We start from the raw sequence: 14,567 nt of genomic DNA on the forward strand, positions 1-14,567 counted from the left end.
CCCTGTGTTAGGGGGAGTTCACACTGAGGTTTTTTTCGCGAAAAACGTCAGAAAGTGCCTCCCATTGAAATCCATGAAATTTTTCCTGCGAGCAGTAAAAACCGCATGCGGGAAAAAGAAGCGCAATGCCCTTTCTTCGGGCGTTTCTGTCTCTGACTTCCCATTGACAACAATGGCAGGCAGAAAATGCGTTTTTTGCTGCGTTTCCCTGCCCACGGCCCGATGGCCGAAAAACGCCACAAAAAAACGCAATGAAAAACGCGGGAAGTGTTCTACCGGCAGGTCAAAATATGCCTCAAAATTCCGGAAGGAATTATGAGGCAGATTTTTCTACATAAAAACTTCTCCCTTCTGACATGAACTTTTTAACTTCATCTACCTGTCCTCTGCAGTCTGCACGTCCTCCACTCGTCCTGTGTCTGTCCTCCGCTCATCCTATGAGTTCTCCGGCAGTCCTGACTGTACTGTCCAGCCGCCCGAAGTCTTACGTCGCACCGCCCCCTGTCCTCTCCCCTGCCTGAGCGCTCCTCCTACCACCAGCATCGCCGTCCTGTCCTATTCATCTGTGCCAGATTGGCAGTGCAGTGTAGCGGCTATCACCGGGCCCGGGCACCCGCCCCCTCCCTCCCGATTGGTAGTGCAGTGTGGCGGCTATCACCGGGCCCCCGCCCCCTCCCTCCCCTCATGCCTAGTGTTGTGATGCTACTAGGCATGAGGGGGCCCGTGCCGCCAGGCCTGGTACATAAAATGTAATGTGCCTGTCAGGGCGACACGGGCCCCCCCATGCCGCGGGCCCCGTAGCAGCTGCTACGGCTGCTACTGTGGTAGTTACGCCACTGAACGGGCCCCCTTCCCACGCGGGGCCCTTGTGCAGCTGCACCGGCTGCACATGCGGTATGTCCGCCCCTGAAGTGCAGTATTTCATGGCAATCAATGCCGCCGCAACAAAGTAGCTGCAGAGGGAGCAACCCAGGGACCCAAGCCACCTTGGCTCTGGGCCACGTCCCTCCACAGAAACAAGAACACAACACCACAAAAAAGTGAACAGATCAAAAAAGCTCGCCTTTCCATGTAGACTCGGTGGCCAAATTGGGAGGGAATAGGTAGAAATTTCACATTCATATATTTTTATATTTTGCTTAGCCGCAATAGATCAATGTATAACTAGTGGAGGTGCTGACCGGGATTTCTGTCTCCCTTGTTGGATACATAGAAAATGTGATGTTTCACTAAATGCAAATGTTAATATATCAATTGAAAGAGTACCAAAAAGTTAGGCTGAGAATACTGCAATCATGATCAAGCTACACTACAGTCTGATATCTATCAGTATTTAGTAGGGAGCCTTTATTTTTCAAAACAGCATCACAGTGACGTCTCAATGTGCCAACAAGTGTTTGAAGCTCTTCCTTCGCTATTACGTGGCACCAGGAAACAAATATAGCCTCAATTCATTTTATTTCATGGACACCACGTAGTCAAATGTAAAGTGTAGATAATAAATAGCGCAATGGCACCAGAGAAATCAGTTGATTGAACACCTACGAAGAGCAGGATTGTTGTATTATGTGAATTTTGTCTTTCCAGTACTGAAATTGCAAGGCAAGTTGTTGGGACAGTGACTAAAGCTCTGTTCACATCTGCGTCGGAGGCTCCGTTAGGAACCTCCATTGCATATTCCGTCATTTTCGCCGGACAAAATAGTGCAGCATGCAGCACTATTTTGTATGGAAAAATGATGGAAACAATGATTCGGCACTTCCTTTTTCCTCGTTCTGCTCCTATGACGGAGAAGAACAAGAGGCAGATGTCAACAGAGCCTAAATCTGAAGTAGGAATGTTTTTTTTACATTATAAGAAAACAAAGTCACTAAAAAACGAGGCAGGAAAAGGCCGAAAAAAGTGCACAAAAACGTGAAGAATGAGGGTATGTTCACACGGCCTATTTACGGACGTAATTCGGGCGTTTTTGCCCCGAATTACGTCTGAAAATAGCGCCTCAATAGCGCTGACAAACATCTGCCCATTGAAAGCAATGGGCAGACGTTTGTCTGTTCACACGAGGCGTATATTTACGCGCCGCTGTCAAATGACGGCGCGTAAATAGACGCCCGCGTAGAAGAAGTGACCTGTCACTTCTTTGGCCATAATTGGAGCCGCTATTCATTGACTCCAATGAATAGCAGCGCTAATTACGGCCGTAATTGACGCGGCGTTCAAGCGCCTGCACATGCCGGTACGGCTGAATTTACGGGGATGTTTTCAGGCTGAAACATCCCCGTAATTTCAGCCGTTACGGACCCCCGCCGTGTGAACATACCCTAAAAAGGCTGTGTCTCAAGAACAGAAGAAATCTGACGCACATAAAAAATACTTTTGGCACCATTTGTGGCACCATTTGAAAAAGCTTGTACGCGTGAGGGGTCCATCATATCAATGTCAATTAACCCTTTCAATTTTAAAACTGTCACTCTGTGTAAACACAGAGTGACAGACGCGCGCTGACAGCTGTCCTAGACAGCTGACATATCAGTCTCGCCGGACAGTGGACCATCACCGCTGCTTTCGGCAATTAACCCTTTAAGTGCGGCGATGGATTGCCGTCGCCGCATTTAAGTGGTTTGAAGCACATCGGCAGCCCCAACGAAGTGATCGTGGGGGCTACCGATGCTTGTCGTGGCAATCGGAGGTCAGATAATGACCTCCAGGTTGCCATGTACGGAAGCCTCGGAGGAACAGCCTCCGGCCGTTCCTCCTCGGCTTCCTGTCAGTGTGGCGGTCACGTCACAATGACAGTTAGAGTACATTACACTACGTGTGTAGTGTAATGTACTCTAGCAGCGATCAAAGCTGCAAGTCTGAGTGTCCCCTAGTGGGACAAGTGAAAAAAGTAATAAAAATGTTTTAAAAAAAGTGTAAAAATAAAAGTTATAAGTGATATAAGCACAAAATGCTTTTTTTTCCTATAATAAAACTTTTATTATAGAAAAAAAATGAACACGTTAAAAAAGTACACATATTTTGTATCACCGCGTTCGTAACGACCCCAACTATAAAACTGTAATGTTATTTTTCCCGCACGATGAACACCCCAAAAAAATCAATAAAAAACTACGACAGAATCACTATTTTTTTGGTCACCACCGCTCCCTAAATAAAGAATAAAAAGTGATCAAAAAGTCGCATGTTCCCAAAAATAGTACCAATGAAAACTTCTATCCGTCCCGCAAAAAACAAGCCCGTACACAGCTTTTTTGACTAAAAAAATAAAAAAATTATGGCTCTCAGAATATGGTGACACAGAATTTATTTTTTTTTATAAATAAGTCATTTTATTGTGCAAACGCTAAAAAAAAGGACCAAACCTATATACATATGGTATCGCCGTAATCGTACAAACACGCAGAATAAAGTAAAAATGTCATTTATAGCGTACGGTGAGCGCCGCAAAAAGAAAACCTAAAAACGGTGTCAGAATTCCTGTTTTTTGCTCAGGATTGCAAAAAAATGGAGTAAAAAGTTATCAAAAAAAATCGCATGTACCCCAAGATGGTACCAATGAAAACTACAGATTGTCCCGCAACAAATAAGCGCTCACAGGGCTCCGGTGGTGAAAAAATAAAAAAGTTCTGGCTTTCAGAATATGGCGATGCAAAATGTGCAGAGTGTCCAAAAGTGGATAAGATCGGGCGCCATTTATCAGTGCGACACCGGCCACACATCTATGAAATATTATTTATTTACCCCATTATTATACCCTCTTATTATGCCCTGATGTACTCCGCACAGATTACACATAACCCCAAATTATAAACTGAAATACCAGCAAAAACCCCAAACAAAACTACTGCCAAGCAAAATCTGCGCTCCAAAAGCAAAATGGCGTTCCCTCCCTTCTGAGCCCTGCAGCGTGCCCAAGCAGCAGTTTGCGCCCACACATATGGCGTCGCCATACCCGAGAGAACCTGCTTAACGTTTTATGAGGTATTTGTCTTCTGTGGCACAAACTGGGCACAACATATTATGCACTAAAATGGCGTATCAGTGGAAAATTGCCATTTTCACTTTGAACCATCCGCTGTGCATTAACCCCTTTGCGCACTATGACTTAATTGCCCGTCATGGTGCGGCGGTTTATGTATGGAGCCGGCTCACGTGCTGAGCCCGCTCCATACGCTGCGGGTGTCGGCTGTGTATTACATCTGACACCCGGGACTAACGGACAGGTACAGCGATCGCTCTGTTACAGAAGCCTGTAAGAATAACAATATACTGCAATACATTGTATTGTACCAGTGATCCAATGATTGCTGGCTCAAGTCCCCTAAGGGGATTGATTAATAAAATGTGTAGAAGAATTATAGTTATTAGTAGTGAGAATTTTTTTTTTTTTAAAGTTAAAAAAAAAACCACTGTTTCGCATTTTTCTTCTAAAGTAATGTAAAAAATGAACAAAATTGGTATCGCTACGTCCGTAAAAGTCCGAACTATTACAATATACCATTATTTAATTTGCACAGTGCACACCTTAAAAAAATGTAATAATTGAAACCGCCAAAATCGCTGTTTTTTTTTTTGTCACCTTCGCTCTAAAAAAAAAATGTAATACAACTTTTGAATCACTTTTTATGTACCAAAAAATGGTACCAATAAAAACTGCAGCTCCTCCCGCAAGAAATAAGCCCTCACACCACTCTATTGATGGAAAAATAAAAAAGTTATGGCTCTTGGAAAGCGGGGAGTGAAAATCTAAAATATGAAAGCAAAAAATGGATCAGTCCTGAAAGGGTTAATTCATTTCTAATGAAAAAAACGTATGATCACATGTGGGGTATTTCCGTACTCGGGACAAATTGCTTTATAAAAAATGGTTGTTTTTTCCTCCTTTATCCCTTGTGAAAATGAGAAAATGTAACATTTTAGTGTAAAAAATTTTGATATTAATTTTCGCGCCCTAATTCTAATAAACTCTGCAAAAGACCCGTGGGGTGTAAATGCTCACTATACCCCTAGAAAAATTCCTTGAATGTTTTTCCAAAATGGGGTCACTTTTGGTGGGTTTCCACTGTTTTGGTCCCTTCAGTGCATTGCAAATGCGACATGGCACCGAAAACCATTCCAGAAAAATCATAAATCCAAATGGCGCTCCTTCCCTTCTGAGCCCTGCTGTGGGTCCAAACAGCAGTTTATTACCACATATGGGGTATTGTCGTAATCGGGAGACATTGCTTTACAAATGTTGGGGTGCATTTTCTTCGTTATTCCTTGTAAATAATAAAAATTTCTATGTTGTTTCAGAAAAAAAGTACATTTTAATTTTTACAGACTAATTCCAATATATTTAGCAAAAAACCTGTGTGGTCAAAATGCTAACTATACCCCTAGATAAATACCTTAAGGGGTCTAGTTTTCGAAATGGGGTCGTTTATGGGCAGTTTCTATCGTTCTGGCAGCTCAAAGCCTCTCCAAATGTACAGTGGGGTCTAAAACATTTTCAAGCAAAATATGAGTCCTGAAAGCCTCCAGGTGCTCCCTTCCTTTGGGGCCCTGCCGTGTGTCCAAACAACGCATTAGGGCCACAATGTGGGTATTTTTGAAAACAGGAGAAAGAGGGTGATAGATTTTGGGGTGTGTTTCTTCATTTTCATGTTCGCTTTACAAAGAAATCGGTCTTCAAACTAATACTTTTATGAAAAAAGTGAAATATATTTTTTTTTCACCTGATATTCATTAAAATTAACAAAGAACTGTGGGGTCAAAATACTTACTATACACCTAAATAATTACGTTATGGGGTCTAGTTTTCTAAATGGGGTCGTTTATGGGGAGTTTCTATCGTTCTGGAAGCTCAAAGCATCTCCAAATGTACAGTGGGGCCTAAAACATTTTCAAGCAAAATATGAGTCCTGAAAGCCTCCGGGTGCTCCATTCCTTTTGGGCCCTGCCGTGTGTCCAGGCAGCGCATTAGGGCCACAATGTGGGTATTTTTGAAAACAGGAGAAACAGGGTGATAGATTTTGTGGTGTGTTTCTTCATTCTAATGTTCGCTTTACAAAGAAATCGGTCTTCAAACTGATACTTTTATGAAAAAAGTGCAATAATTTTTTTTTCACCTGTTATGCATTAAATTTAGCAAAAAACTGTGGGGTCAAAATACTTACTATACCCCTAAATAAATACCTTATGGGGTCTAGTTTTCTAAATGGGGTCGTTTATGGGGAGTTTCTATCGTTCTGGCAGCTCAAAGCCTCTCCAAATGTACAGTGGGGCCTAAAACATTTTCAAGCAAAATATGAGTCCTGAAAGCCACCGGGTTCTCCCTTCCTTTTGGGTCCTGCCGTGTGTCCAGGCAGCGCATTAGGGCCACAATGTGGGTATTTTTGAAAACAGGAGAAACGGGGTGATAGATTTTGTGGTGTGTTTCCTCATTCTCATGTTCGCTTTACAAAGAAATCGGTCTTCAAACTGATACTTTTATGAAAAAGTTAAATTTTTTTTTTTCCACCTGTTATGCATTAAATTTAGCAAAAAACTGTGGGGTCAAAATACTTACTATACCCCTAGGTAAATACCTTAAGGGGTCTAGTTTTCTAAATGGGGTCATTTGTGGGGGTTTCCATCACTCTGAGACCTATGAGCCTCTGAAAACCTGGCTTGGTGCAGGAAAACAAAATGTACTTCAAAATGTTTAAAATTATTATTCAATTTTTAAGTCCTCTAAATTGCTGAAAATTTATTTTATTTTTTCAAAAGTGCTGCCAAAATAGAGTAAAGAGATAGAAATATATATTTAATTTAAAAAATTGTACAGTATGTGTGTACATGTGACATATTGCAGTTAAAAATAGGGAAACATTGTAATTTTTACAAAATTTCTTCCATTTTTCTATTTTTTAATTAATTTCCGCAAATTGTATCAGTCTACTTTTACCACTAAAATAAAGTACAACATGTGACGAAAAAACAATGTCAGAGTTACTTGGATATTCAAAACTTTCACAGAGTTATTCTCTGATAAAGTCAGACATACCAGATTTGACAAATCTGGCTTGGTCAGTAAGGTACAAACATGCCCGGTCATTAAGGGGTGAATTGAGGCTAGAATGGCTCCCTGTCACTATGTAATAACAAAGCAAGAGCTTCAAACACTGATGCGGTTTAAAAATGAAGGCTACACTGCTAAATACTGATAGAATCAGACTGTAGTGTAGATTGATAGTGATTGCAGTATTTGCCGCATTACTTATTTTGTATTCCAGATATTTAAATTCTATTTAGTGTATTGAATTCAGCATTCAATTCTTTTTCAATACATAAACTTGTATTTGGTGAAACATAACATTTTCTATAAGCACGTAAAGCTGCAAAACAACATTTTCAAAAAGCGACAATTGTGGCCATTACTGTATCCCCTGGGTTTCTGCTGAATGTTGCTGCCTCCACAGGAGGGCTCTGGTATTACATGTAGCAATGGAGCAAAGTGTGAAACAAAGGTATTGTATATTATACCTAGGTATTCTGCAGAGTGAATAGCATTCTTTGGCAAAGTAAGAAATAAGGTTATTTCTTTCTGACCTTATACGCTCTAACTAGGTATTAGAATTTCTTTTTTTTTTGGGGATAATGTTTTTTATTTTAAATTCCTCAATACAAAAAGTAATATCATACACCTTATAAATGTCATTAGAATTTACATTACAGCTGACACCTCGCACTAATTGTGATTACGGGCACGGCCGGCCGCGGACAGCCACCCACATTTGCTGGCCGTCCTCCCATATAAAGTAAAAAGCAAAAACTAGGACATGTCCTATCTTTTGCGGAGCCTTTCTACGGCACGAACACCTTCCCGTAAATAAACGGGAAGGTGTCCGTGGGCAATAGAAATGAATGGGTCCATAATTACGGATGAATTCTACGGTCGTATGCATGGAGCCTAACTCCTAACCCAGCCGTTTACCTACTTAGACTTTGTCACTCCATCAGCTCCACCACGACGAGATTGCGGGGTGCCGATTGTTGTCATGGCAGCCTGGGGTCCTAATGAAGGTCTCCAGGTCAGGCATCTTGGTACTCCTATTAATAGGAACCGATACAAATTACAATACATTGCAATAGATTACAGTATTGCAGTGCTTTGTACCAGCGATCTAACAATCGCTTAGTAAAGTCCCATCAGGGGACTTTAAATTTTTTTTTTTTTAAATAATTAAAGTCTTTAGTATTGTACCAAAAAGATGTTACGTTAAAATAAACACTTTTGCCCTATTTCCCCTAAAGCAATGTAAAAATAAACATAATTGCTATTGCTGCATTTGTTAAAGACCGAACTATTAGGCCTTATTCACACGACAGTGAAAAAAAATGTCCATTTAAAACTGATCAACTGTCAGTTTTTCATGGCCATTTTGCATCAGTTTGTCTCTAAATTTTCATCCATTTCAAGTCCATCTGTCCGTTTTTAATGGCCGTTTGACATCCATTTTGCATCAGTTTTTCATGGCCGTTAAAAAAACTGATGAATTTCATTGGTCAGGCTTTTTTTGTCCCAACCCCCTGAAAACAACCAAAGGATGGTCACATGTTCACCTAGACACTATTTACAGCCTCCCTGTATATGATGCCACACGCCTCCCTGTATATGATGCCACACACCTCCCTGTATATGATGCCACACGCCTCCCTGTATATGATGCCACATGCCTCCCTGTATATAATGTCACGCACCTCCCTGTATATGATGCCACACGCCTCCCTGTATATGATGCCACACACCTCCCTGTATATGATGCCACACGCCTCCCTGTTTATGATGCCACACGCCTCCCTGTAGATGATGCCACACGCCTCCCTGTAGATGATGCCACACGCCTCCCTGTAGATGCCACACGCCCCCTGTAGATGATGCCACACGCCTCCCTGTAGATGCCACACGCCTCCCTGTAGATGATGCCACACGCCTCCCTGTAGATGATGCCACACGCCTCCCTGTAGATGATGCCACACGCCTCCATGTAGATGATGCCACACGCCTCCCTGTAGATGATGCCACACCAGCCTCCCTGTAGATCGTGCCACACCAGCCTCCCTGTAGATCGTGCCACACCAGCCTCCCTGTAGATGCTACACCAGCCTCCCTGTAGATGCCACACCAGCCTCCCTGTAGATGCCACACCAGCCTCCCTGTAGATGCCACACCAGCCTCCTTGTAGATGCCACACCAGCCTCCTTGTAGATGCCACACCAGCCTCCTTGTAGATGCCACACCAGCCTCCCTGTAGATGCCACACCAGCCTCCCTGTAGATGCCACACCAGCCTCCCTGTAAATGCCACACCAGCCTCCCTGTACATGATGCCACACCAGCCTCCCTGTAGATGCCACACCAGCCTGCCTGTAGATGCCACACCAGCCTGCCTATAGATCGTGCCACATACTCACGAGAGCAGCGCCGTCTCTCCTCTTCTTCACTTGTGGTCACTCGTCTGCACGGGATCTGGCAAGGCAGTGCGACGGGGCGGTGACGTCATCGAGGCGCCTTCAAACCCGAGTGACCACAGACGAGTGACCACACCTGAAGAAGCGCCGCAAACGTGAGTATGCCAACGATAGCCAGCAAGGGAACTAGTAGTTCCCTTGCCAGTCCCCATGTAACAGATCCGTTTTTAACGGTTGTTACATGTATTGACAGCCGTTAAAAACGGATCCATTGACTTCTATGGGGGCCGTCAGGCCGTTAAAACGGCCAAAAATAGGACATGTCCTATTTTTTGACGGCCATTATTCACGGGCCGTTAAAAAAACGGCCGTGTGAATGCACCCATAGAACATCATTGTTCTGAAAACGGCCATGTGAAAGCCGTTAAAAGGACGGCCATCACATGGCCGTTTTTCACTGTCGTGTGAAAGAGGCCTTAGGGTATGTTCACACGACAGCGTCCGTAACGGCTGAAATTACGGGGATGTTTCCGCCCGAAAACATCCCCGTAATTTCAGCCATAACGGCATGTGCAGGCGCTTGAACGCCGTGTCCATTACGGACGTAATTGGCGCTGCTATTCATTGGAGTCAATGAGTAACGGCTGCAATTACGCCCAAAGAAGTGACAGGTCACTTCTTTGACGCGGGCGTCTATTTACGCGCCGTCATTTGACAGCGGCGCGTAAATATACGCCTCGTGTGAACAGACAAACGTCTGCCCATTGCTTTCAATGGGCAGATGTTTGTCAACGCTATTGAGGCGCTATTTTCGGACGTAATTCGGGGCAAAAACGCCCGAATTACGTCCGTAATTAGTGCGTGTGAACATACCCTTACGATATAACATTATTTATTGCGCAGGGGGAAAACTAGGAAAAAAATAAAAATAATTAACAAAATTGCTGTTTATTGGTCACCTTAGCTTTTAAATAAATGGTAAAGTGATCAAAAAGTCATATGTATCCCAAAATGGTACCAATAAAAACCACATCTCACCCCGCAAAAAACTATCCCTCACCACGCACCATTGATGGAACAATAAAAAAGGTATGTGTTGCAGAATATGAAAACACGGGAATTTTTTTTTTATTCAAATAGTTTTTGTTTTGTTTTTAAAGTAGTAAATTAAACTAAATTACTAAATTTGGTATTGGTGTAATTATAATGATCCGCAGAATAAAATTAACTTGTCGTTTTTACCATACAGTGAACACCATCAAAATTAAACCCCAAAAAACAATGTATGCTGTCTTTTCATTATTCTTACCCACCATTTTTTTTCCGTTTTATTTAGTACACTATATGGTATTGTAAATGGTGCCTTTAAAAAACTACAACTTTTACCACAAAAAACAAGCCCTTATATGGCTCTGTAGACAGAAAAATATAAAAATTATGGATTTTGGAAGATGGGGAGGAGAAAACTAAATGTCTGCGGCCGTAAAGGGTTATAGGTACTACTATACTATACTCCGGTACTACGAGTATACTCCAGTACTCATATTGATGGCCTATCCTTAGGATAGGACATCAATATCAGATCAGTGCGGCCCGACTCCCCGCACCCGTACCAATCAGCTGACTGAATGGGCTGATGAACACTGCGGCCTCTTCATAGTTTACCCGGCACAGCGCCGTACACTTCCGTAGCGGCAGTGCCAGAGACTGCAGTTCCGGTCCCATTGAAGTGAATAGAACCATGCTGCAGATAACTGCAATCCCAGGCACAGCCGATATGAAAGTCTATGGTACTGTGTTTTGGTAAAATATGAAAAGGCAGTGGAACCCCCAGCTGATCGGTAGTATTGCCGGGAGTCGGACCCCCACCGATCTGATATTGATGACCTTATAAAAGTCCAGGAAAAACCCTTTAAAATAAATGCCTAATGTTTGACACTTTATTAACAAATTTCTGGCAATGAGAGGGGGGGGGGGCACTTTATTAACTAGTTATTTTATAGAATGTCTAGCACTTTTTGGCAAAGTATATTATAATAGACAACAGGGGGGACATTTTATGTTCGGATTCCTAATAGACAACAGGAGGGAAACTTTCTAAACTAGTTTCTTTATGGAATGTCTGGCAGTTTCACACGCTGCCTAAAATAATCGCAGTAATCTACAGAATACCTAGGTAATGTTTACAGATGGATTTATTTTATACATTGTCAATAAGTTTTATGCGTTCTACAAAATACCTAGGCATTTTGTACAATGCCTTAGTTTTACACATTGCTGGTAACCTCTACACATTCAGATGAATACGTGTGGAAGACTCTCTGCATATCCAGGTGATTTGACAGCTTTAGGTCCCTACTTTCCTGCTATAATAGCCTTCAATTTTGTCCCTTTACCTACAAGACATTGATGTGGGGGAAAAGACTCATAGTTACTGCTGTTTCATATAACAGTGTTCAGGTTGAGTTGTGTAAGGTGCTAATAGTTATGGAGCACTCTCTGTATGGTGCTATTTACTGTCGGGCACCTTGGGCGGCACTATGTGTTTGGTATTATTTACTGTGAGGCACTGTCTTTTACTGCACTACAATATTTGGGGGCACTGAGCATCCCAGCAGACACATTATTAGGGGTAACAGCAGGATAGGGGTTTTGTGAAGAGGCTGGAAAAGCATGGAGCCAAAGATGTCTGTGTGGCAAACACTGCAGAGGCAATGCATAGATGGAAGAAGTTGTAATGGTGGTTTGTACCAGATGGAGATGATGGGGAAAGCACGGAACTCCAAGTGTATATAAAAAAAAAAGTATGGAATATTGTAGAAGATTACGCTACTTCGTCCCGTAGAGTCCAGTAAATAAACGTATTCACTGAACCAATGTTTTTGTAACATGGTAGCCTATGGATGACATATGCCACTGTATGGTTTCCGTCAAAGGCATCTGTTAAACGTAGACGTCATGAGCTTTTCATGACGTATCCATCACCCATAGACTATAATCGCATTATGTCATGAAAAGCTTTTTTGATGTTTAACGTATTTGTCGGGAGCTTTTCCCAGTGTATACGTCAAACGTAGGCCAAAAAATGTGATGTGACATAGCCTAGGTAAAGAGACTTCAACTCCTTGTTTTCATTCCATCTTTCCACGACTACCCTGCACATTGGCCTTACACAAAGCCAGATTAACAAAGGGGGCAGATGGAGCTACAGCTTTGTCCACCTTCTACTTTGAGCAGTGGTGGACACGCATGTGCTGTTCTTTTCCCTGCTCTGCCTCGGTACATTGAATCTACATATAGATAGGACCTTATATTGTTCACCATCTGCTTCAACTAGCTTTCTGAAAGAATCTTCTATTGTGGGGTTATATTTTAACCCCTTCCCGACATTTGCCGTACGCCATGGAAAGCCATGACTTCCCGCAAATTGCCGTATCCATACTCCAAATGTCAGATTCTGAGCCGGTGCCATCATCGCCGGATCTCAGCTGTATTTTACAGCTAACATCCGGCTGTAATGGCGGGGACCGAAATTAGCATCGATCCCCGCCATTAACCCCTTAAGTGTAGCGCTCAACCGCGATCGATGCACTTAAGGTGTTTGCAGCTCATCGGAACCCCAGCAATTAAATTGCCGGGGTTCCGGTGGCTGCAATGGCAACCTGAGGCCTAATACTGGCCTCCCGGTCTGCCTAGCACGGAAGCCGGAGAGGACCCGCCCGGCGGCGGAGCCTGATCAGCTTCCGTAGCCGCCGGCAAGATGGCGCCAGGTCAGGAGCTGATCTGACGTCATCAGTGGTGGAAGTCAGCTGTATGTTACATCTGACATCCACCTGTAACGGCAGGAGCCGCAGCTAGCTCCGATCCCTGCCATTAACCCCTTCGATGCAGCAATCGAAAGCGATCGCTGCATCTTAGCGGTTGCCAGCAGATCGCCAGCCCTGACAGGCAATCAGGACTGGCGACTGCTGCTATGGCAACAGGAGACACAATGGCCTCCTGCTCTGCCATTACGGAAGCCGATTAGGCCCCGCCGGGAGGCGAAGCCTAATCGGCTTGCTGTCAGTGAATAACTGACAGATCTAATACATTGCACTACGTAGGTAGAGCAATGTATTAGAAAAAAACACATCAGACAGTTGGACCTTCAAGTCCCCTAGTGGGACTTGAAAAAAAGTGTAAATAAAGTATAAAAAAGTGTAAAAAAAAAAAGTGAAAAAGATAAAAGTTTGAAAGCAATAAAAGTTTCATGTAATAAAATAAAACACAATCCCCCTTTTTCTCTTATCAAGTCCTTTATTATTGAAAAAAATAATAATAAACCATACGTATTTGGTATCGCCACGACCGTAACGACCTGAGGTATCAAAATATTATATCATTTATTGCACGCAGTGAACAGCGTAAAAAAAACGTAGAAAACTATACCAGAGTTTCTGCTTTTTGGTCACTTTGCCCTACAAATATTGGAATAAAAAGTGGTCAAAAAGTCACACGTATCCAAAAATGGTACCTATAAAAACTATAGCTCGCCTCGCAAAAAACAAGCCCTCATACAGCACCGTCGACAAAAAAGTTAAAAAATTATGGTTCTCACAACTTGGCGACAGAAAAAATACATTCTTTTTACAAAAGTAATTTTATTGTGCAAAAAGTTGTAAAACATAAGAAAGTGCTATAAATTAGGTATCGCCGGAATCGTACTGACCCGCAGAATAAAGTTAACATGTAATTTATAACGCATGGTGAACGCTGTATAAAAAAACCTAAAAAAAACTATTCCAGAAATGCGTTTTTTTGTTTACCTGGCCTCCCAAAAAATAGGATAAAAGGTGATCAAAAAGTCGCATGTACCCCAAAATGGTACCAATAATAACTACAGCTCGTCCGGCAAATAAAAGCCCTCATACCACTACGTCTATGAAAAAATAAAATTAGTTATGGCTCCAATTAGTCAGGAAATAAAAAATATGCAGTTGTGCCGGCCCGAGGGGAACATTTCTTCTGTTTCAAGAGGCGATTTATCAAGGACCTAAAATTAGGGAAAAAGGAAGGGGAGGGCCCAAACATATCCGCTGGAAGTGAAGGTGCCCGTATTATACCAGGACAACACTTTCCCAGCAAAATTCC

Source organism: Rhinoderma darwinii, chromosome 4 (assembly GCF_050947455.1).
Source record: "Rhinoderma darwinii isolate aRhiDar2 chromosome 4, aRhiDar2.hap1, whole genome shotgun sequence".
In the NCBI taxonomy this organism is placed as follows: domain Eukaryota; kingdom Metazoa; phylum Chordata; class Amphibia; order Anura; family Rhinodermatidae; genus Rhinoderma; species Rhinoderma darwinii.